Source organism: Pipistrellus kuhlii, unplaced genomic scaffold (genome assembly GCF_014108245.1).
Source record: "Pipistrellus kuhlii isolate mPipKuh1 unplaced genomic scaffold, mPipKuh1.p scaffold_m20_p_17, whole genome shotgun sequence".
Classification (NCBI taxonomy): Eukaryota; Metazoa; Chordata; class Mammalia; order Chiroptera; family Vespertilionidae; genus Pipistrellus; species Pipistrellus kuhlii.
The window spans coordinates 3,075,796-3,101,505 of NW_023425482.1; the positions used below are offsets into that span (position 1 = coordinate 3,075,796).

General features: G+C 48.0%; 1 protein-coding gene across 1 annotated transcript in view; it reads right to left on the bottom strand.

The window, feature by feature from the left end:
* Positions 1–2,198, bottom strand: part of CHST8 (carbohydrate sulfotransferase 8) — a 101,623-nt gene extending 99,425 nt beyond the window's left edge. Inside the window, exon 1 of the mRNA XM_036440597.2 lies at positions 1,840–2,198. The gene's annotated coding sequence lies outside the window, so the exon portion shown is untranslated. The remainder of the gene's footprint in view (positions 1–1,839) is intronic.
* Positions 2,199–25,710: the final 23,512 nt, after the last annotated feature.

Genomic DNA, 25,710 nt, shown 5'->3' on the forward strand with positions numbered 1-25,710 from the left:
CCACGCTGGCTGATTGATGTCTCTCCATAAATAATTAATCCTTGACCTTGCTTTAAGAAAGCCTGACCTTTTTAATTTGGGGTCTTTTGAGAAATCAATACCTGGGGAACATAATTCACTCTTGTAGAGTCTGAATCCAGGTAAATAGATCAATAAGCGGTGCCATCTGTATGTCCCAGAGCGAGCAGGCCAGGCGATGGGATGGGGTCAGACTTTGAGGTTTTCTGTGTTCAAATGCTATAGAATTATTGATCACCCTGAGAAGCTCCAGCTCTTCAGATCTGAATTTTATCTCTCCTGTGGGTCACTTCACAGAGGCAAATGTGATGAAGGCTCTGCCATGTGCTTCCATCCTCGCTCCCCCATCCCCGCCCCCAGGGCTCCCAGACCCTCTCAGCCACGTACCATGGGCTGCGGCTGCGGATTAAAAGAGGGAGGTACCCTTCAAGGACCAGAGTGTCACCGGTTCCAGTGGCCCGTCTGCCTCGCCTTGTTGACAGGGATAGAGGGTGAGCAGGAGAGGCCATGAGGCCAGGACATTTTAAAGAGAACTCTGCCACTCCTGCTGTTTGTTGTAGGGCAGGACTTAGAAAAAGTTTTCCACCCCAGAGCGAGGGTCAAGGTGAACCCAGCTGTGAACGTTTACCCAAAGAAAGGGGGCTTGGGCGCACGGCTTGTAAGCAGCCCCGGAGCTATGTGGAAGGGGGTAGTCTCCCTTTCGCCCCTGCCGCTGCCCCTCCCCGGTGCACTCCAGAGAGGCTGTGGTCCCTCTATTCCACCGCGCCCGCTCTGCTGCTGGGGTAAATCCCCGCCAAGCAGACACAGAGGGCTTCGGTGCCCACTCCCCAGTCTCGGCTCCAGGAAGGGGGTCCGCTGGAAACCAGATCCTTCCTCAGGACGGGGAGTCTCCTCGTTAGACAACCGGGCAGCCGGGATCCACAGCCGAGGGCGCTGTGCGGCTGCTGCAGCGGCTCTGGGTCAGGGTCGCAGGGCCTGGAGACCAGCCGTGCTGCCAAAGTTGGCACGGGGGCAGTCCGGCGCCGGGGAAAGAGAAGGGTCACTTCTGAAGGGTCACAGGCACCGCTGAAACCCGCAAAGGCGCCTTCGCCGGGCCGGCCGGCCTGAGCGCGGCCAGCGCGGCGAGCAGAGCTGGAAGCCAGCAGCTGGGGTGGCAGCCGCAGCCGGGGCTCGGCCGGGTCCCAGGGCAAGGTAGGAGGATTTTCCGCCGCCGAGACTCCGACTCCCGCACCCCCACACACAGGCACGCACACCCATTCACCGGTCACTGACGCACTCACACTCGCCTCGAGTACAAAACAGGCCGGTGCCCGGGAGAGGCGCGGGGTGGGGACGCGCGCGAAGGGCCGGTGGTGCCCCTTCCGCCGCCGGGTGGGAAGCGGGGCGGCCTCGAACTCCTCCCGCGCCCCGCACGCCCTCCGCCCACGGAGTCCCGGTCCCCAGCGCGCGGGAAAGCCGGGGCGCTCCAGCCCAGCCCTTTGGAAGCCGGACGCTGCCTCCCCGCGCCCAGCACCCGGGGCCGGATGAGGAGCAGAGGATCCGTGGGGACCCGGGGAGCCTGAGAGGCGCGGCCGCAAGTGAAACCCAAGAAGCAAAAGTCTAATTAAAGTTCCCGCTACCGGAGCGGGTCCCCAAAGCGCTGCCGGACCAGGACCCAGCGCGCACCCCATTTCCGCCCAAGGCTTCGGACTCACCTTCGCGGGGGCTCGCGGGACCCGGGCGCAGTGCAGTTCCGGGCCCTCTGAGGACCCTCCGGGGCGCCCTCCCCGCGGGAGCCCGCGCCGGGCGGGGAAGGGGTGGCGCAGGGCGCGGCGCACTTACCTGTCGCAGCCGGCACTCGCCGGGCCGCGGGCGCCTCCAGCCCCGGCGCGGTCCTCCGCGGCGGATCCTGGGCTCCGGGCGCCGGGGAGCAAGAGGACCTCCGCCCGGCTCCGCCCGGGCCCTGCGCCTCCGCCAGCTCGCGGCGGAGCTGGTGCGGTGGGTGAAGCGAGCGGCGTGGGGCCGGCGGCCGGAGCGCACCGGGGAGGGCGAGGGCGCGGCGGCGTGTTCTCCCACCGCCCGGCCCGGTCTGTCCCCGCCGCCTCCCGCCGCCGCCTCCCGCCGCCGCCTTCTCCTCTCCTCCCCGCGGCGGAGCGGGATGCGGCTCGCGCGCCGGGAGGCTCCCAGCGAAGTGCCAGCGGAGCCTTCGGCGAGGCTGGAAACAGCGCCGCGCCGCCCGGCGCCCCACCCCCGGCCCGGGCCCCGCCCCGAAGTGGCGGCGGCCGCGGCGGGGGCCCCGCCGGGAGGAGGTCGCTCCTGGGACCCGCCGGCCGCTCCCGGGAGCGCACCGGGCCGCACCCACGCGCGCTCTGCGGCTCCCGCGGCCCCGCAGGCTGAGCGCCGCCAAGGCCGCGGGTGGGGGTGGGGGCAGCCGTGGGCCGCCCGCGTCTCCCGGGACTCCCGGCTGTCACTTGGCTCCAGCCCGCGGCCAAAGCGCTCCACCGCCTCTGTGGGTCGCACGCTCGGTGGGGGGGTGGTGGTGGGGGGAAGACCACGGCGGCCCCAGGGCAGGCCGTGACCCAGCTGGGCAGGGTGCGCGCCCAGGACCCACGCTTCGGTGCGCGGGGCTAGCAAAACGCAGAGGACTGCACCGAGGAAGATTCTGAGAAATCCAGCTTCGGTGCATTTCGCCCAGGGTCTGGGGCGGCCAGCTCGGTGTCACACCGATGCCCAAATTCCTGGGGCCCTGACTCAACTGCAAGTGACCCCCTGACCCAGACTCTACCTTGAAGGCTACCTCCCCGAAGCTCTTGTTTGTTCAGGGGCCTGGAAGCTGGGAGGGTCGTGAGTGAGTTCAACCGGGCTCAAGCGGCTCCTCCCCATACAGTACCCCCCACTACAGAGTGAGACGCTCCAGATCCCAGCCACTTGGCATGAGAGAGAGCACAGGGCTGGGATGTGAAGGGGGCTTGAGGCTCTGCTTCCAGGTTTTGTTCTTCCTGTGAAGAGGTAGCCCCACCTGCAGGGAGCAAACCAGTCCGAGGAAGGAGGCTGGGCGGGCCTCTCCCAGGAGCGACACAAAGCTGTGTAAACCAGTCTTGAAGGGACACCTGGTATTTTTAAAAACCTGCAGAGAAACCTGTAATAAAATAAGGTAAAGGATGCTCCCCCTCACTCATTTTATCTGCTGCTCATTTGGCCCAGCGACTCCATCCAGCTGCCCCTGAGTGGAGGCTGAAGTTGGGGACTGGGGTGGAAGCATAGAGCTTGAAAGGCCAGAGAGGGGGCTGGGCCCCTCCTGAAGAAGGCTCTGGCGCTCCGCACTAGGGCTCTGGCAGGCACCCAGCCTCTGCCCCGGCAGCTCCGAGGCCTCCTGAATGCCCGGGATAAGCCCAGGGCACTCAGATAGAGCAGGAAAGGCGAGCTAGCAAACTGAAATATACCAATGATATCATGGCTCTTCCTTAATTCATGCAGCAACACAGTCGGCATTGTCAGTACTGTTTTACAGATGAGGAAAGCAAGGTGTGAAAATGCAGAGCAGGATTGGGCTGCTGATTCCAAAATGACATAGTTTCAGTACTGGAGTCTCTCTCCAAGACCCTGAGCTCAGAAACCATGCCAGACCCAGGACCCTGGCCCAGCCACACTCCACTAAAACTGGCTGTGTTACTGGTGTCTGGGGTTGGTGTGTGTGTGTGGGGAGGGGGCATGTATGGCTGAAATCACTACTCCACCTCAGTCAGGTGCAGACTAGGTGAGCAGAATGTAGGGACAAGGACTCAAATGTCAGGAACGACACGATAATGGAATCCTTATCCAGCTCACATCCCCAAACCGTCAAAGCAAAGGTGGGGATGTGCATTAAAGTGAGCAGAAAGCTACTTACCAACTGTGCTGTCCCTGCTCCCGCCTTTGCTCCTGCCCCTGTGTCCTCTTGTTCCCACACCTGTAGCCCCCTCCCCACCCGGGGCCAGACCCACTGGTTGGCTAAGCAGCTTTTCCATATTATGCACACTGCCTTGGGCCAATTCTCTCTCTCTCTCTCTCTCTCTCTCTCTCTCTCTCTCTCTCTCTCTCTCTCTCTCTCTTCCTGTTCCCTGGGGCCAGCCCTGAGCCGGGAGGAAGCTCTGTACCACAAGTGCTTCCACAGGACGAGTCCACACAGGCTTCCCCCAGACCCCCACCGCTGCTGCCTGTGCATCTGCACGCAGAGATCCTCCTGGGAAGGACAGTTTTCCATTAGCTTCTCCAACTGTACTTATTAGCACCTATTTGCATCTACTATTCAGGCAGTGGCCTCTAGGAATCAACAATGCTGCATTTCTTCAACATCTGCCATTTTTCTTTTTTCACTCAGACTGCTTCTTGTTTATAGGCCCCCCGCAAAAATCCCCAGAGGGGGACGCAAGGCCGATGACACCACCCTTCCCTGAGTTTCCTTCCAGGATCTGCCCAGGGCTGCACGCCCTTCTTTTGAAAGTCAGGCTCCGCCTCTGCAGCAGAGGAGGCAGAGAAATGCTGCAAATCCTGGCCAAGAAGCCCTGGTGCCCACTGGCAGCTTTTTGTATGTGCGTTCCCACTGAAAGGTTAGTGGCAAGCTTGTCCCTTTACATCGCAACTAAGGTGAAAAGATATTTTCATGGGCTGGCCTCATCAGTTCACTACCCGCACGGGGTAACAGAGATGGTCAGAAGGCTCTCTGGCTGCTCCCAAAGGGGTGGGCCTGGGCGGAGAGGGCCTGACCGGGTTTGGAGGTGGGCAGCAGGCAAACACCCTTCTCCCCTGGCTCTGGACCCCTGACATTTCCTGAACAAAGGTTCCCACTCGCTGTTGGGCGGGGAGCTGAGGGCAGCCAGTGGGGAGCATCTTGTTTGGTGAAGGGCAGGTGAAGCAGGTGCAGGACTGAGGCCAGAGTCCTAGCCTTCAATTCTGCTGCCGTGAGAAGAACCAGCACAGTGCTCTGGGGAGGAAGTAGGAGCCATCTGTGGCGGGCCTGGAACACAGGTCTTCCTGTACCCTTTGCGAGAAAGAGAAGAGTAGGATGGACCAGGGCGTCTGCTTCAGCTCTTCCAGCTGTGGGATGGGCAGTCTGGAGCATGTCTCCTAACTCTTCCCACCATTTCCTTATTTGGAAAATGAGGGCAATAGACTGTCCTGCTTATGCAGTAGGGACACTCAGATAAGGTGAAGGGTGCGAAAGCATTTTGGAAAGAGGAATCTCCACCTCACCTGGATTATAGATCAACCTCCTCAGTGTAGGTGTTAAGCATCTGGCCCTGCGCCGGCTCAGAAATATTATGACCAAGTTAGTTCAATACACTGTGATGCGCTGACCAGAGCGCCGTCCAGATGGGAGACTCTTCCTGGGAACAGAGCTACCTTCCCCGGCTGCCTCCGCTGTGGCCCTGGTGTGGGTCAGTGGGCAGGAAGGGGAGTGCAGCCCAGGCTCTCAGGCTCCCTCTGGGCCTGAATGGTGATTCCACGGTTCCTGAAAATTCCTCACCTTGAAAGAAGGCCCAGGGCTTCCCTTGGTCACCTGGGACTTAATGGATGAACGTCCCTTCCATGCCTTAACCTATTCTCTTTAAAACCCTTCTCCTTTTTTGTTACCCCTTGGTTTCCAAGAAGCTGGAGAAAATGGGTTGCTTGTTTTTTTCTGTGTTGAGTTACCTGAAATGCCCATGTGAGAGTCCCTATATTAGTAATCCTGCTGGGGCTTCCCGGCACCCTCACATCCCGTACACTTGTAATAATTTCTGAAATTCCACCATCATCCCTCAGGGCATAGGAATAGTTCCTGTTTGAAGCAGGTCTCCAGGCAGGCTAAGGCAACGCCGGTGTCTGTCCTTAGCACAGATGAGAGTTGGTGAACAGGTTCGGTTTTCTGGGTAACACAATAGGAAGTGACCATGGCTAACTGTAGCAAAAAGGGAGAGACTTCTTGAAAAGACACCAGGGGGATCTCACGGGGCAGAGGGAGCTGAGCACCCAGGAGGACAGAGGCTAGAACACCCTTGGGGTTTCCAGGAGGGTCACCCTCTCCCCACACCAAGATGAGCAGGTCTGCAGATGGGCCTTTGTTGATCCCAGAGCCCAAAGGAACCAGGCCCAAGTCCAAGTTCAGCCCATCCATGTAAATTGGGCTCAAAGCCAGCCTGGTTTCTCTGCTGGGGTCTTGCCAAGCTCAAGTTCATTTTGGTGCTTCTTAATAAGAAAAAATAAAAATAAAAATAAAATCACTCTGGGCTGGTCGCTCCTTCAGTTCCATGAGTCCTTGAGCCTGACCACCTCCGGCAGCCTGCCCATGTAGGAAGAGGACACTGTGCAAGGACTCTGAGCAGAAACAATATTGTTCTTTTTACTTTGGGCTAAAGGGTTTCAAATCCTAGAATATTTATATGTCACGATGCAGTAAATGTCATTTAATTTGGACCAAACTAATTCAGCATTCATGTCATGCAGGGCCAGGCTGAAGTTTACTCTTCGCTGTCAATCAAAGAGAGCGGAAAATGGGCTGCAGGGTCGTGTCTTCCACCTCGGAGAGTAAATGGGGTTTGACTCCTCTCGCCTTTGTGCTGTTTCTATGCATCTGTCTGCATCCAGATACAAAGTGAGCTCATTAGCAACAGTTCTCCGGTCCATCAGATTTGCTTGGCTGACCTTCTTTTGTGGCTATATGTTGTTAGTCATTAGCTGAGGTGACTATTAAAATGAGGAAATTACTGTATGACATAAATAAATGGCACTTCTTTTTAAACGCTCCCTAATTAGGAGAGCTTGCTGATTCCCTAGGAGTCGCTCTGGCTTGACAGGACTCAGCCTGTTTTTATGTGCCTGCCAGCCGGTGGCTCCCAGAGCAGAGTGCATAGATATGCCAGCGTCACCCAGGACTCTGTGGGTCTGAGAGGAACAGTGGGGTCTCTGAGAGCAGGATCTCTTGAGAGCAGCACGCATTTTCAGAACTCCTCCGCCCTTAGCGAGGGCTGTAAAGCAGTTCATCACTTTCCATCCTGTGGTCGGAAAGTGGGGTTTAAGTATCTTTTGAGTTCCTGAGATAGCTAAAAGCATTTTTAAAAAGCAAACTTGAATGCTATTCTAAATGTAATGCTTAGTATTAAGAATCAGGTTTGGAGATTTTGAAAGGTAAGAAAGGATTGCTTTAAACTGAATAAAATATTTCTAGAGGAGCACTCCAGAAACACTTATCAGATGCCACGGGAGCATGCCATTGGGTAAGGATGTGCACCCTGCGACTCCCCTGACTGGAAAGGTTTATAATCAGATGGGCTTAGAAATATGACTCACAGATAGAGGACACACAAGTAGCAATTTCATAGCCAGGCTGGAGCCTCAGAGCTGGAAAGCAAAGGGGTCACCAAGCTCAGTAGCGATTATTGCCAAGGACAGACTGAAAATCTCCCCAATGCAGTCGGTTAGTCTCAAGGTTTTCTCAGACCCTGTTAGCACAGGCAAGTTGCGCCATAATCCACATGGGCGGCCACAGTGCAGATGGGAAAACAATGGCAGGTTCTGCCCTTACCAGGCAGCCCTGAGCGAGTGGTATTTTCACTTTGTGCCAGCAGCACGAGTCTCTCCGCCAGGACTGAAAACAACAGCCTGGTGGCTGATGTGTCCAAGGAGGCGAGGTCCGGAGGAGCCCATCAATCAGACAGCATTCCCGTCAGAGGGACATCCACGGAAGCGGATGAGGAAGGCCTGCCCTGGTCCAGCACCCGCCGCCTCAGTGGGAAGATGCTTCACCAGGACACGCCCAGGTGAGCCTTGGAGGAAACCTTGTCCTACAGATTCCCTGTGAAGGACGAACTGGAGAAGCCTAAGAGGGTTTGTTTCCTCAGACCTTCCCAAGGTTTTCCAGGTTGGAAGTAGGTGATGCTAATGTTTGCCATCAGCCCCTCACCTGTGCCCAGGATGCCCCCTCCCAGCCTTGCTAAGCCATCCTCCAATGCTGGGAAGACACCAAAGTCACCAGGGTTTGGAAGCAGATGACATGACCTGCAGAAGGCTTAAGGGGAAGGGACGTCTCCAGCTTTCCAGGATTCCTAGGTGCAGCAGTTTCTGCAGGGAAACCCTTGGACACCGGGAGAAATGAAACGCTGTCTCTGAAAATAGAAAGCAGTTTGGGCAGACTCTAAGATAAGCAACTTCCACTCCGTAGCTGAGTTCTCCCAGAGCCCAGAAACTTCATCCTGCAGGCAGAGCCCAAGATGCTGTGGAGTTCAGAGCGCTGCCCAATGGCGTCCAGTCGGTAGCTATGGAAACAGTGAGTCTTTGCCTCCCTGTCGGCTTTCAGCTTTCATGCCAGAGACATCTTGCTGTCAGTAGTGTTTAAAGTTAGCTTTAAAAAACCAAGACAACCCAAATCTCCTCTTTTGACACCATGTGAAGTTGAAGGGCCCGTGGCATTAAGGCAGCCCTGCAGTTCCCAGCCAGGAGCCTGTCACACTCTGTTCCCCGTCCCTGTCCTCAAACAGAGCTTCCTGTCTGCTTGCTCTTAGCAGTGATGTCTTGAGCTCAAATGAGTCCACCTTTTGTGTCTGTCTAGTTTCAGTACCTTGTCTGAGATTCAGGGGTGTGGAGCATAGGCCCTCTTAGAGGTGTGCTGAGGTGATGCACTGGCTGCAGCCTCAAGGGTGAAGCCCAAACCCTTTTTCAAGGGTCTGTGTCACTTGCCTTTAGGCGGGCTGCCCGGAAAAATCTTTGTTGAAGGACTGCTAGAGACAGGATAGAGAGAGGCAAAGGGTAAAGCAGCTCACAGTCAAGGAAGAAGACAGATAGAGAGATTAGAATACAAGTCAGATTATAATGCCGCCGTGAGAGAGATGGCTGAGGCATCTTCCCAGGAGATCAGAGAGGGCTTTAATGGAAGAGGTGGCATTTGACTTGATCTAATTTCACCTGGCCTGTTCTTACTCATAAGACTCACAGTCACAAAGAACCAGGGGACAGTAATTCAATACATATTTCGTTAAATACAAAAGATACTCTGGTGCGTATAGATAAAGGACTCTCATTTCCATGCCCTGGAAAGACAATGGTCTGGGGGAAACAGCTACTCAACCAGGGCCTTTTGATGGAATAAAGAGGGTATAGACAAAGAAGGACAAGCATTTTATTTGCGTATAATCAAAAGAAATCTCACCAAACACTATTAAAAATATTAAGCTAACATCAATCCACTTTTGAAAATCATAAGCAGCTTTCACTACATGAGATAGGTTTGAAATAGGCCAAGTTACTAGAACACAGCTTACTATCTGTCTTGGGTTGTGTTCCCCACAAAAGCAGGCCCAAGATAGGCATTTGGGTTCAGGTAGTTTAATTGAGAGTGATCTCAGGAAGCACAAGACAGGCCAACAAGCTTTGGTGCTACCAGAGAAAGCTAGAGAGAGAGGAGAGAGATGCAAGAGCTTAAGGTTAGAACTGTCCCCTGGCCGGAACTTGGATGGGCTGAGGGGATCCAGAGGGTCTGCTATAATGTCATAATCAGTATAAGACGCTACACAAATAATTGCTCACACAGTTTTTTACTGCTGGTTTGGTTGTAACAAAGCATTTCCTGGTTGTATTAAAATGTCAAGGTTAAAAGTTCTCCCTAGGGTATTTTGAGGTAATGGTAGCAGTGTTAGAGGTATAATTTTGAATATGTTTGAATTACCTAATAAAAACAGACCAACTAGAAAAACCAAGATGGCGGCATAGATAAACACCTGAACTTGCTGCCTCGCACAACCACTTCAAAACTACAACCAAAAGATAAAACAGGTATCATCCAGAACCACAGGAAGGCTGGCTGAGAGGAAATTATACAACTAGAAGGAAAGAGAAAAGCACACTGAGACTTGGAGGAAGGCCGGAGGTGCAGAAATGAAGTGCAGAGGTACAGAGGTTAGAGGAAAGGGCTGGCAACTGAGTATGCTGTTGTCTTTTTCAATCAGAAGGGAGATACAAGCTCCTGACTGCTCTGAACTCCAGTCCCGGGCAAGGCTCTGGGGACCCAGACTTATACGGGGAGAAACTGGACTGTCTGGCATCAGGCAGAACTCAAGGGTGGCTTTCTCTCAGAGGTGTGTGCAAGCGATCATTGTTCCTGCAGAGTGCTGTGGAACACAAACACGGGACCTCTTCCAGGCAGGGCTGACGATCAGCCATTACTGTTTGGTCCACCTTGGTGATTCCCTGAGACCCCACCCCACCCTATTTACAACTCCATCCACACTGTGCACAGAGGCTATTGCATATGAATGGCCTGGCCCTTTGCAATCTGAAACCTAACATACTGCAGCTGGATCAAAGAGCCCCAGAGCCTCCAAAAGAAGGCCCAGCTCTCCATAGCAGCTTGCGTTGCTTCTCAGCTCAGCCTCATCTGGGCACCTCCAAACCCCAAAAAAGGGAAAGAATATGCAGATCTCTCTGTAGCTCCTGCTGGGTGGCCTCTTTCCTTGGAGAACCAAGAGCCAGGGTACCCAGTGATCAGAGAGAGACCATCCAGACTACAACTCTTCAGATCCATAAGAGACACACTCAGGGGGCAGACTCAGTGAGTGCCAAAGCCCCACTGAAGCAAGTCTTGTCCCATAAGGGTGTCTCCAACACAGAAGTTCTCCCATCATAGACACAACTGATGCTCACAGCCATTTGGCCTGGAGGTCAATTCCTCTCAGTGATACCAACAACAACCAAGGCTTAACTACAACAAGACTGTGCATATAGCCCACTAAGGAGTGCACCAAAAGTGACCACTTCAGGTAATTAGAAAGGCCGAGCCACTGAGCCCTATAGGACATCTAGCACACAAAACCTTGCTATCAACACAGGGAAGTAGCTAAAATGTGGAGACAAAGAAACAGGTCATAAATGAAAGAAATTGAGGAAAGCAGGCTAATGGATATAGAGTTCAAAACTACAGTTATAAGGTTACTCAATAATCTTCTAGAAACTGCCGATAAATTAGTGAAAACTTTGAGGATATGAAAAAAGACCAACAAGAAATTAGGCATACACTGACTGAAATAAAAAATAATATACAGCGATCCAACAGTAGACTAGAGGATTCCAAGAATCAAGTCAAAGATTTGAAATACAAAGAAGCAAAAAATAACCATCTGGGAAAGCAAAAAGAAAAAAGAATCCAAAAATATGAAGATAGTGTAAGGAGCCTGTGGGACAACTTCAAGTGTAACAACATCCGAATTATGGGGGTGCCAGAAAAAGAGAAAGAACAAGATATTGAAAACCTATTTGAAGAAATAATGACAGAAAACTTCCCCTACCTGGTGAAAGAAGTAGACTTACAAGTCTAGGAAGCACAGAGAACCTGAAACAAAAGGAATCCAAAGAGGACCACACCAAGACACATCATAATTAAAATGCCAAGGGCAAAAGACAAAGGGAGAATCTTAAAAGCAAGAGGAAAACAGTTAGTTACCTACAAAAAAGTACCATACAATTATCAGCTGATTTCTCAACAGAAACTCTGCAGGCCAGAAGGGAGTGGCAAAAAATATTCAAAGTGATGAATAGCAAGAATCTACAACCCAGCAAAGCTATCATTCAGAATTGAAGATCAGATAAAGAGCTTCACAGATAAGAAAAAGCTAAAGGAGTTCATCACCGCCAAACAAGTATTATATGAAATGTTGAAGGGTATTCTTTAAGAAGTGGAAGAAGAAGAAAAAGGGAAAGATAAAAATTATGAACAACAAAGTGACAACAAATACATATCAACAAGTGAGTCTAAAAATCAAGTGAATAAAAAATTTGATGAACAGAATAAACTGGTGAATATAATAGGATCAGAGGCATAGAAAGGGAGTGGACTGACAATTCTCCGGGGGAAAGGGTGTGTGGTGTGTGGGAAGAGACTGGACAAAAATCATACACCTATGGATGAGGACTGGGGTGGGGGGAGGTAAGGGCAAAGGGTGGGGTGGGAATCGGTGGAGCGGAGCTATGGGGCGGGGGGGGGGGGGTGGTGGAAAGAGGAACAACTGCAATAATCTGAACAATAAATATTTATTAGAAAAACAAAACAAAACACACAAACAGACCAACTAGATAGCAAGACCAAAAACCTATGTGAAATATCCACAATAAAACTAATGGGCAATGCACCCCCCCCCCCCAATCAGAATACTAGCAAAGAGAAGAAATAGGGTGCTTGTCACACCTGAGAGCAGGAACACCCCAAAAGAACCAATAGCTATTTACTGGAAAGCACAGAGATCCTGTTTTAAAACAGTAACTGAAACTGGAGGCGTGCTGCCTACTCTAACAGTGTGGGAGTGCAAAGGGCTTCAGGTGAGAAGATGTGAAGGGAATGGAGCTGCCTGGCACCTGTGGACTCGTGGAACTGACCAGCCAGGTCTTTCTTCTAGGACAGGGCCCAACACTGAGGGTGCTGCTGAAAGAAGAATCAAAACTGAACAGAGCAGGAACACGAGAAAAGGAAACCAAATATCCAGATAAAAGTGGAAAATGGCCGGGACCAGTTTGGCTTGCCGGGACCAGTTTGGCTCAGTGGTAGAGCGTCGGCCTGCGGACTGAAAGGTCCCGGGTTCGATTCCGGTCAAGGGCATGTACCTTGGTTGCGGGCGCATCCCCAGTAGAGGATGTGCAAGAGGCAGCTGATCGATGATTTTCTCTCTTCGATGTTTCTAACTCTCTATCCCTCTCTCTTCCTCTCTGTGAAAAATCAATAAAATATATTTTTAAAAAAAAAGCGGAAAATGTTTATAAGAGCCGAAATCTTGGAAAACAAACTGTGATATCTTTTCTGCATGAAATAAAACAAGGCATTTTATGAAATTAGAAAAGCTATCTTGAATTAAATCTCCTTCTAAAATTTCAGAAAAATTAATTTTATCTTTACCAAAATGTGCAACAGAAAAGGACCAAGTCATATTTCCCAAAATAAGAAAAAAGAGAATGAGGAGTAGAATACCATCTCAACCATGACAAACATCCCAGAAAGACATGTCCACCAAGCAAAGAAAAAGCTATGACTTATTTTTAAAAATAAATTAAGAAAATGATATCAGATAGGAACAAACAACATAAGTCAGAAGTAAAAACACTCAGTAATGAAATTACAAACTCGGGAAATAATTAGAATTAAAAGAAAAATATTCAGAAATCAAGAATAAACTTAAAAGTATACAAGAGTGAATGAATATGACAGATAATGCTATAGAAGATGGAAAAAAAATAGAAATAAAAAAGAAATGAACATGATACAAAGGGTCTAAGAGGAAAGTGGCAAATCTTGAAGCTATAGAGAGATCCAACATACAGAGAAGAGGCATCCCTGAGGGGAGAAAAACGAAAGCAGGAAACAGAACAAATATTAATGATTCAGAAAAGCCTTTCAGATATAAGAAAAGGTTGAAACTACACATGAGAAGGTCACCCCACATTCCTGAGAATATTGACCCAGAATGGCCAATTTTCCCCTACAATTAAACACCAGAGCTTAATTGTAGGGAAATACTGAAAATTATATTTTTAAAAAATCCTTTGAGTAAGCACAGATAGCTCATGATTATTAAAGGATAGAAAATTGAATCATTGTCAACTTTTTTTACTGTAATACTTGTGCCACAAGAAATTGAATACCATACTTAAGATGCTCAAGAAAAATAAATATGAACCAAGGAACTAGGAAAAAGATCTTTCAAGAATAAAGGGTACAAACTCTTAGCAACATGCAAAAATTCAGGAAATATCATTCCCATGAGCCCCTCCCGAAGAATCTACTAGAGAACCAAAGTGACTAGTGTAACATCAGCATAAGGAGGTTAACATTAAATATTTGGTTATTTATAGAACTAAGACTAACTGAGGATTAAAACAAGAGAGTAGAATACAAAGCGGCTTTGGGCTCTGACAGTACAGACACAGTAGAGCTGTTTATAAATGGGAGGGGCAAGGGAATGCGGAAAGCATATGGGAAAATATAAACTTCTCAGTAATGATTTTGATGAAGGTATTATGACTGTTTTATACTGAGATTATTGTGTCTGAAATATGGAATAAAATAAATTATTATAGTAGCTGCTGGATACTCTAACTCTGTCATTTCCTGTGCCCTGGAGAACTAGGATTCTTGAGTGGAAAAAAAAAGGGAATTCAGGTGTAGGAAATAAGAGTTTAAGTAAAACAAACAAACAAACAAAAAAGAGTTTAAGTAAACACCAAATAATTCTGAATTGGAAAAATCTCAATGTATTTTATTTTTTTAATTAATAGAATTAATTTTAAAGCTGTTTTAGATTCATAGCATAAATGAGTAGAAAGTAGTCAAAACTGATTTGGCTCAGTGTATAGAGCGTCGGCCAGCGGACTGAAAGGTCACAGGTTCGATTCTGGTCGAGGGCATGTACCTTGGTTGCGGGCACATATCCCAGTAGGGGGTGTGCAGGAGGCAGCTGGTCGATATTTCTCTCTCATTGATGTTTCTAACTTTCTATCTCCCTTCCTTTCTGTAAAAAATGAACAAAATATATTAAAAAATAAAAAATAAATGAGTAGAAAGTAGAATTACCCCATATCCCCTTCCCCTACCACACACACAATCTCCCCTGCCATCAACATCCCGTATCCATACACTATATTTGTAACAATCAATGTACCAACACTGATTGATATCAACCAAAGTTCATTGTTTACATCAGAGTTCAGTCTTTTTTTTTTTTGTATAGTCTATCGATTTGACAAACATATAACATGTGTCTACTATTATATCATACAGAATAGTTTCACTGCCCTAAAAATGCCCTGGACTCTACCTATTCATTCCTCCTTCCTCTTCTTCTTCCCTAACCTCTAACCACTGTTTTGTGTGTGTGTGTGTGTGTGTGTGTGTGTGTGTGTGTGTGTGTTTAATGATTTCCATAGTTTTGCCTTATCCAGAATGTCATATAGTCAGAATCATACAGATGTAGCCTTTTCAAATTGGTTTCATTCACTTAGCAATATACATTTATGTTTCTTTCGTGTCTTTTTTTTTTTTTTTTTTTTTTTTTTTTTTTTTTTTTTTGCTTGATAGCTTATTCTTTTTATTTCTTGGTATATTTTGGATAATATTCTTTTATTGTGATGTATATTTTACAATATTTCCTCCCAGTCTGTCGCTTATTTTCTCATTATCTTGACACTTTATTTTTTTAAAAAATAGAAAGGTTCCCCTCTCTATATAGCTATCAAGGAGTCTAGACAACAAGGACGCTAGCAGAGACGAAAAGATTATGCCAACAGGATACCAGAACCATCTACAAGAGGCTCCCAGTGCCTAAATATGGAACCATTTGAGCTTTAAAGATTAAAATTATCGCATTAAAACTCGTCAAATACATTTAAAACTTTAATTTGTAAAGCTACTTAAAACATGGTTACCTTCTGAGGCTAAGGAACAAATTCATTCTCTCAAAAATTGGTGAATAAAAGGGAGAAATCAAACATTTATTCCTGCCTTTAATATGTGAATGGCAGTGGTACTAAGTGACAGATGAGTGGACGCATCTCTTTATAGAAGTACTCAAGTTAACGTATGAAAAGTAAAGGATAGAATTAGAATATCACCTTTCTGAAACCCCCAGTGAATGAACACAGCTAGGTATTGTGTAGCAACAGCTGTTAACCTCACAAAAAGAGAAGCAAGCAGACATCATGTTCCTCTTGGCCAGTGAACACAATACCACCGATAATCTTGCCAAAAGGACTGAACCTGAGTCTGCTTCAACTTCTGGATCCAGTTGCCGATTTGTAGGAAATTCAGAAGAATGTCTTGAGCTGCACCAAGAGTATCACTCAGCAGAATCCGGCCGGTGGGAAACTGTAGGTCAAAGCCTCGGCCCCTTTAACAGAGACATTGCAAAGGCAAGAAAGGGACTGAGGGGGAAACCTGTGAGTTTAAAAAGATTCAAAAGATAAGTCAGATTTTTAAAAATGGCAACACTTCAGCAACTGTCAGGAAGGCCCATGCAGGTGATAAAAATGTACAGAAAGAAACAGACAAGCCGAAGCCGGTTTGGCTCAGTGGTATAGCGTTGGTCTGTGGACTGAAAGGTCCCAGGTTCAATTCCGGGCAGGGCATGTACGTTGGTTGCAGGCACATCCCTTGGTAGGGGGTGTGCAAGGGGCAGCTGGTCGATGTTTCTCTCTCATCAACGTTTCTAGCTCTCTGTCTCTCTCCCTTCCTCTCTGTAAAAAATCAATAAAATATATTAAAACAAACAAACAAACAAACAAACAAAAAACAGACAAGCATCAAAGTCAGGAGAGGTCACTTGTGCAGGGAGGCAGGCCACTGAGATGGAGAGGGTCGGAGACATTGGGATGGTCCATTCCTTAACCTGGTGGGTGTTATTATAACTCCCTAAGCTACACATTTGTTTGGCTTACTTTTTATATCTTGTTTCTTCTACAATGAAAATATTTCTTTTAAAAAATTTCCCAATCCATAGTTTCATCCTCCTTCTCGCCATGCCCAGAGGCCATGGCGGTGGCTGTGACAGGTTTCCCAGCGTGAGGCCTGAGGGCTCCATCCCCAGAGTAAGGACACCGAGCGTCTAATGAGAAAGACCCTCTGGCCATGGGCATAAACGCTCCAGTTCACTGCTGTGTCCCAGCTGCCCCTGACACGAAGCAAGTCCTCAATGAATATTTGTTGGACAAATGCATGACAGAGGCTGGACCGAGAGGGTTCACTTTGTCGGGTGAATGATCAGTTGTGCAAAAGTACCGCAGCCAGACCACAAAGGCCTGGCGCCTCCCTCTTCCTGCGTCAGTCATACAGCATCTCCAAGGTCACTTCCTGGACGACCTTTGGGTTCCACTCCTCCCACCTTTTGAAAGAGGTGACCGAGCAGCGTGGAAACCTCCTGGGTGAGCCACAGCTGCGAAGGATGCTTTGCTGCTTCCAGAGGAAGAGAAGGAGGAACTGGCCAGGCAGGGGAGGAGTTGCATCGTCCTTTCCCCTCCATTTGAACCAGAGATTGGCGATGCTTCAGAGAAGCAAGGACTGTGCACACCTCCCCACTCCTCCTAGCTGGGAAGCATTCACCGTGGGGGCTGCTCATGAGAAGCGGGGACATGTGTGGGCTCTGGGGCTCAAATGGGTTCATCCTGAAACCCTCAGGGCAAGACAATGCAGCTCGTGTGTGCAGCCTTCTGGGGCGTCTGCTTCCCTTCCAGGCTCCCAAGTCCAGCCCCCAGGGCCCCGAGAACACAGGAGTTCAGGTGCACCTAGGTACCAACACGAGGCACCACCTTTATCCTTAGAGGTTCAAATTCAGGGCACGTTTGGAAGATAGCATCATTTAAGATGACTTAGATGAAATGAGGTTTACACAATGCTGAGAATTATTTCCATCCTGGTTTCTACCCATTTAACACCTGGAATAGTAGAGGCCAAAAGGTTAGTCATTAATCCCATTGGGGATCCATTAGGGCTCTGAGCGTGATGCCTCTGTATTTCACTGAACAAACGTTTGCTAAGCCCATCGGGGCAGGATGGCCCCTCTCCCACCAGCACCTCTAAGGCCCATGGGGGCAGGGAGACAGGAGCAGGTGGTCATGGCCAGGAGGCAGTTTTGTCGCTGGCATTCATTTGCCAGTCTCTTCTCAGACCACCCAGGCTGCCCAGCCCTCCGCACCCACCTCCAGCCCCCTTCCAAGGGGCAGTTACAAAATCTCCGCACCCTGCTCCCCAGAGTCACTTGCTGTGGATGCTTCCTTCACCATCATCCTCCACATCAGGCGCAGAGCAAGCAAGACACACTGACTCCGCCCCCCCCCCCAACACACACACACACACACACACACACACACACACACACACAGCTTATGGCAGCACGGCCAGCACACACAAAAATGTCTGCACTTTATAATTTACAAAAGTGGATAGAGATTCCCTGGGTTTTATTTAAAAAAAAAAAAAAAAAGAGGAAGAAAAATGGACTACATTATATTTATCTCAGGCAACCCTCTTTACCGCCACTTTAAGCACAGTAAACCCATTTTGGGAGTATGCTCAGAAGCATAAACTTTATTTCACAGCATCATGTAATCCCCAGTAATAGGAAACCAGTAATGAGGATGCTAGCAGCAGGTGCAAAAAGCAGTTTTACATCCATAGAAAATTCAATTCTAATTAATCTTTCTACAAGCAACATAACTGAGTCTTCACGGGGACCACTGGACTCACCCCCACCCCCACCTCACTGTTGCCATCGCTGAGTGTGTCTTGTCCACTGCTGTGCTGGAATTTGCCTGGAAACAAAAGGAAAAACAGTGCTGATACCATCTCAGGCGAGGTGGGTTTGCAGCTGAGTCTCTTTATTTCCATCACCAAGTTATTACTGACATCCAAGGCGCTGAGCGAAGTCTCCAAGGCCTTGCCTGGGTATGTAAATAGCATCCTGCTTTGTTATTTATTTCCTCGCTCTCCTCTTTCCTCCCTTGCCTGCAGGGTTTCAGTTGTGTGTGTTGTTGTTTTTTTCCCCAAGACTTCACAAGGGCCACATCTCTCTTTGCCATCACAGGGCTCTCCACTTCCGCAGCATGAGGAAGAATTATGAGCCGGGCAAGTGCCCGTGTCCTCCGCGTGGGTGTTTGTCTTGTCGGCATCCCCTCCTCCCAGGTTGAGGTGATTTTTCATGCCTGGGTGACAGCCAGTTTAAAATCAATCACTGTGAAGCCGCAGAAAATGCACAGGATTCATAAACTCCCAATATTGCCTCCTCTGATCTATTTCCTTCTTCGCTTTCTTCTCCGACATTAAACTGTGATCATCCTTAATGCTGAGCAAAGTTGCATCAGTCAAATGTTTCAGTCCGGCTCTGTTCATTAAAATGCTCGCTCCGTGCAGATTCCACTGGGCTCTCCTCCCAGCAGGTTAAGCCACAAACATGCGGCCACAGGAAGTCCTGGTTCTCTCTTCTCTTCACACCCACAGTGAACAACAAGCCAAACAGAGCGGGGGTGAGGGGGTGGGGTGGGGGAATTGCCCACTGCCAGAGAGAGGAGCCTGCCCCCTGAGCCTCCTTACAGCGGGCTCTCGATCCCATCAGCAGACTGAGCACGAGGTGAGTGGGCGCCCGCCTGCTTCGGAGTTTGAGGTCCGCTTTGGATGCTTTGGAAAACTCTGGGCCTTGTATTGCCAGCAGTGGATCTGAGCCCTGGCTGGGTAGTTCAGTAGGTTAGGCCAGGGTTCCGAGTTTGATCCTTGGTCAGGGAACATACAAGAATCAACAATGAATGCATAAATAAACAGAATAACAACCCCCCCCCCTTTTTCTCTCTCTCATTAATAGATAAATAATTTTATTTTTTAAGAAAGAAGTAGCCGAGATTGGTTTGGCTCAATGGATAGAGCGTTGGCTTGGGGACTGAAGGGACCCGGGTTCGATTCCGGTCGAGGGCATGTACCTTGGTTGCGGGCATATCCCCAGTGGGGGGTGTGCAAGAGGCAGCTGATGGATGACTCTCTCTCATCGATGTTTCTAGCTTTCTATCTCTCTCCCTTCCTCTCTGTACAAAATCAATAAAATATATTAAAAAAAAAAAAAAAGTAGATCTGGTTTCTGCCCTGCTCAGGTGAAGCCACGAGCAAAGCCGGTGAGGCTCTGGGCACCGTCAGGTGTGGTAGGAGCAGTCCTACCCATCCCACAGCCCACCCCCTGCATCACCTCCACATACCCCCTCGCCAACTACAAATCAAGGTCCCCGTCAGGAATCCGGGGCTGGGCTTGCAGAAAACCAGGGTTTGTCTCACGTCTACCGTTATGCTTGGCCTTGGTGTCCCAGAGCCCCGGGCACTCGCGATGCCTCCATGGTGAATGAAGACGAGGGGCACAGAAGCCCGGCAGAACCAGAGTGGGGCTCCGGAATGGGGTCCAGAGAGGCTCCTCACCACGAGGCCCGGGCTCCTGGTGGAGGTTGGGCTCTCGGATGCAGAGGGCTCTCTGCTAGGGCCTCTTCTCGCTGGTGTTGCTTTGCCTTGAGAGCTTTGAGGTGTTCCTGATTCCCCAGTTAAACCCCATTTTAAAACCCAGTCCCCACTCCTCAAACTCCTCAGAGGGCCCCTGTCAGCCCCCATCCATCTGCTTCTCCTTTGCCACACAGGCTGGCCCTCCTCTTCGGGCCAGTGGGCTGCCTGCCCACTCCTGTTGCCCCTGTTTCTCTGGGCTTCTTCTCTCTATTTGAGCTCAACATCTGGCCAGCTCTTAGTGGGGGTGGGTAGAAAGGAAGTTTGAATGGCCACTTGGGGGATGCTGGTGAGGACTGGAGAGTACTGTGTCACCAACTCCCGGGCCTGCTTCCCATTCCCACACAAACCCCCAGGTCCAGCCATCCCCACTCACCGGAGATGGCCACCGTGGTCCCAGACATGTAGGTGGCTTCGATGAGACGCTCAGACAAGGTGAGTGTGAGAGCCTTGATCACAAAAGAAGATAGTGTAACCTCAGAGTGCAACCCACAGATGGGTACACTAAAGGCGGAGGCCACAGCTACAGGCCTGAAATCTTGAGTTTTTATGGATTGCTATGTGTGTTGCATCCAACAACCAATAGCAAAACCAAACCCTGCCCCCACTTGGAAGAATACTGAGGGTGGAGACATCTATGGAGGGTGACACAGGAAGGGCTGGAGACTGCCCTCAGGCAGCCGTCACCCGTGCTGCTGTACTTCTCTCTTGGGGAGAAGCAGGAGCCTTTGTTCCTGGGTGTGCCCCCCACCTGCACAGGCCCAGGGTTTTAAGACCTTCTCAATGGCAGACCTGCGTTGCTCATCACAGAGGGCATCAGCAGACACTCCCACGGGGCTCCCGTCCTCATCACCTCCCATTTGATGACTCACAAGGACCCTAACTGGGTCTTACCTCCCTGTGATCTGTCCTCCACTGAGGTCTGAGCACAACCTGACCACCCCAGTCTGATGTCCACCACCTACCAAGTCCAGCCCACAACCCTCGCCCCAGATTTAAGACCAACTTCTTTTCTCTGTGGACCATTTTCTAGACATGTCACTGCTTTCCTCCTGCAAACTCCCTTTCCCACCGTTCTGCTGGAATGCCGCCCCTTCTACTCCTCAAAACCCTCTCACACCTTCTACTGCCTGTTATCAGTATTGTTCTAAGGGTCTTAGCCAGTGCAATAAATAAAGAAAAAAATATACATATAATGATGAAAAAAGTAGAAAAAGGGTAATTATTTGAAGGTTATATGCATTGCAAAAATATAAAATAAAACCTGCCCTGGATGGGTGGCTAAGTTGACTAGAGTATCATCCCATACCTCAAAGGGTTGTGGGTTTGATTCCCAGTCAGGGCACATACCTAGGATGTGGGTTTGATCTCTCTCACATTGGCGTCTCTCTCTCTCTCTCTCTCTCTCTCCTTTTCAGATAAATAAAAACATATCCTCAGGTGAGAATTAAAAATGAAAGATAAAAGCCATTAGAACATAATCAACAACAAAAGAACTAATAGCCATAGTTTTCCTATATACAAACAGTAACTTAAACATAATGAAAAAGAATCCCATTTACCATGGCAACTAAAAATATAAAATATCCAGGGATAAACTAAAAGAAATCTGCAATACCTATAAGAAAAAAAAAATCTATAAAACTGTACTGTGAGACACAAAATAAGAGCTTAATAAATGAAGAAATATGTTGTGGTATAGGAAGACTTAGTAATAACAATATTTCAATTCTCCCTAAATTAATATATAAATGTAACTCCAATAAAAACCCAGCAGGATTTAGGGAGAAGAACCTGATAAAATTCAATTGGAAGAATTCCAAATGACCAAGATGAACTAAGACCCTTTTTTAATAAGAACAATGAAGGTAGTCTTGGTTTACTAGAGATTAAAAGAGAATATAAAGGATGCTCATTAAAAACAGAAATAGACAAAACAAGAGAACAAAGAGTCCCAAATGGATCCTTGCATATATATTGAATAGATATTTGGGATTACCAAGAACAATAGTGATACTTATTGAATACTTCCCATGTGCCAATGCCCTGGTCAGGACATTTCATCCTAACAATAATCCTGTGAAGTAGGGTACTCTTAACATTCCAAGTTACAGATGAGGAAACTAGAGCACGAAGGGGTTAACTAGCTTACTCAAGAACAAACCCACTGCATGATAGTGATAGATACGTTCGGTGTAAGAATAGCCTATAAATACATGTCATTGGGATAAAAGGAAGAAAATGGAGTTAGATTTCCTATCTCAAACCTTGCACAGGGTTGAATCCCAGATATGGGAAAGATTTCAAAGTAAGAAGAATCAAGAGTACTAGATGCTCATAGCAGCAGTATTCACAACAGTCAAAAGGTGAAAACAACCCAAATGTCTACCAGTTGATAAATGGGTAAACAAAATGTGGCTTGTCCATATCATGAAATATTATTCAGCCATAAAAGGAATGAGGCAAAAATAGTAAAAAGAAGAAAGGGAAAACAAAAAAGGAATGAGGCCCTTGCTGATTTGGCCTAGCGAATAGAGTGTCGGCCCAAAGATTAAAAGATTCTGGTTAAGGGCACATACCTCAGTTGTAGGTCCGATTCCTGTTCCTGGTCAGGGAGCATGAAGGAGGCAACCAATCAAGGTCTCTCTCACATCAATGTTTCTCTCTGTGTCTCTTCCCCATCAAACACACACACACACACACACACACACACACACACACACACACTCTCTCTCTCTTTCACTCTCTAAAAATCAATGGAAAAATATCCTCCAGCGAAGATTAACAACAGCAAAAGGAATGAGGCACTGATACTGATACCTGCTGTGAAGTTGGTGAATCTGGGAAAAGTCTTACAGAGTGAAAGAAGCCAGACGCAAACACCACAGGTTGAATAATTCCATGTATATGAAGTATCCCGAATAGGCAATCCATAGAAATAAAAAGCAGTGGTGTCCAGGGCTGAGAACAGGGAGTTTTGGCGGGACTGCTCAGTGGGTCTGGGTTTTATTTGGGGATTATGAAAGTGTCTTTGAACCAGATAGAGAGGAAGGTTTCCCAACATCGTGAATATGCTAAATGGCATTGACTTGTTCATTTCAAAAAAGGGCTAAAAGACACTGCAGAGGAATTTTAACAGCTTTTGGTTGCTTATTATAATAATGGCCTCCGATGGTCGCATCTTCCTATGCCTGGGCCCCTTCGCAGAGTGACTGGTGTTCTTTCCATCGAGAGGCGGGGTCCATCTCCCCACCCCATGCAAACTGTTTTGGCCAGTGTAGTGCCAGGAAGTGACACTGGCCTGTCCTGAAGCCTCTGCTATAAGAGATGTTGCAGCTTCCACTTTGCACCTCTCATAGCCCTAAGACCATCATGCCACGGGGGGCAGTCTAGCTTCTGGGAGGATGAGCGTGTATGTGGTGGAGAACCAAGACATCCCAGCCAAAAGCCAGGACCAGCTGCCAGCTTTAGCTGCACGAGTGATCCCATGTGAAGCCAACAGAAAAACCACCCGGAGAATCATCAAAATAATAGTGGTTGATGTTTTAAGTCACTATGCTTTGGAGTAGAGTGTTGTGCAGCAAAAATAAATGTTACATTTGGGCTAAGGAAAACTTATTTCTATAGATGGAAATATGACAATTTGACTACGTAAAATGTAAAGCTTCTCTAAGGCAAAACACAAACAAATACAACACTAACAACTGGTGTTCATCCGGGGGTATGCAAACCTGCCTGGGGAGCTTTGTCAATACGTGTGTGCCTGCCACTTCCCAAGGAAATACTCTGGGCTCTCCAGGGTTTAGAGTAAATACCTAAGGCATTAAGTCATGGTTAGAGCAAGGACTGTGTAGACAGGCAATAGGTGTGACTCCCACTTAAGAATTGTGTGCCACTGGGCAAGTTAATTAACTTCTGTATTCCTGTCTCTGCATCTGTAAAATCGGTACAATAACAGCACGTAGCGCATAGGGTTATTGTGGTATGGATTGGATGAGTTCATACATGTAAAACCATTAGAACAGTGCCTGGCATATAGGAAATACTTAATAAATGTAGCTAGCATGTGTATACTGAAAATTTTCAGTGATTTCCACATATTTCCATAAAACCAGAAAACAAAATTTGACATGAGGGAAGTGATTTGTAACACATTATGATGAGCAAAAAGTTATTGTCCTCAACATATAAAGAACCTTTAATAATCAATAAGAAAAAGATGAAAACCCAACTGCAATCAACTCTAAAAAGAAATGCAAATTCACATCAAACATTAAAAGACATTCAACTTTAATGACCATCAGAAATATATATTAAAACAATATGCTTCCGATCTTTTATATTTGCAAAGAATAAAACAGGAGAGCCAAAATTGGCTTGGCTCAGTGGATAGAGTGTCAGCCTGCGGAATGAGGCATCCCTGGTTCGATTCTGGTCAAGGGCATGTGCCTTGGTAGTGGGTACATCCCCAGTGGGGGGCAGAGGTGTGTGGGGTGTGCAGGAGGCAACTAATCAATGTTTCTCTCTCATCGATGTTTCTGGCTCTCTCCCTTCCTCTCTGTAAGAAATCAATAAAAATATATATTTTTAAAAAGAATAAAACAGGAGAATTACCAATGCTGATGGGCAGGTGGACACTAGAACTTCATACCTTATTAGGCAGATTCTGAGTTGTTATCATCCTGAGATTAATGTAGCAGTATGCATACACTATTATAACATAATTCAGATTTTGGAATTTATCATAAGGAAATCATCAAACAGCTTTATACAGAATGTGAGGAAGGATATTAATAATAGACCCATGATTCATCCTCAAAACAATTCATCCTCAAAAAATTAAAAATGACCCAGCAATTCCATTCTTGGGAATATATCCTAAAAATCCCAAAACACCAATCAGAAAGAATATATGCACGCCTATGTTCATAGAAACATTATTTACAATAGCTAAGATTTGGAAACAGCCCAAGAGCCATCAGTAGATGAGTGGACAAAAAAAGCTGTTGGACATTTACACTGTGGAATACTATAGAAAAGAGGGACCTCTTACCCTTTGGGACAGCATGGATGGACCTGGAAAATATTATGTTAAGTGAAATGAGCCAAACTAACTAGAAAAACAAGTATCACATGATCTCACTTATTTGTAGAATCTAATAAACAAAATGAATTGACCAACAAAATAAGACCCCAAGCATTGAGGTATCAAACAGATATACCTCAATGTGTGTGTGTGTGTGTGTGTGTGTGTGTGTGTGTGTGTGTGGTGGGGGAACAAGAAGAGATAAACCAAAGAACTTATATACTTACTAGAGGCCCAGTGCACAAAATTCATGCACGGTGGGGGGAGGTGTCCCTCAGCCCAGCCTGCACACTCTACAATCTGGGACCCCTTGGGGGAATGTCAGATTGCCAGTTTATGTTGAGGGATCTGGCCTAAACCAGCAGTCGGACATCCCTCTCACAATTCGGAACTGCTGGCTCCTAACTGCTTGCCTGCCTGCCTGCCTGCCTACCTGATTGCCCCTAACCACTCTGTCTTCCAGCCTGATCACCCCTTAACTGCTCCCTTAATGGCTTGATTAACATCTAACTGCTCCTCTGCTGGCCCGATCGCCCCCAACTGCCTTCCCCTGACAGCCTGGTCATGCCCAACTGCCCTCCCCTGCTGGCTTGATCTCTCCCTCAACTGCCCTCCCCTG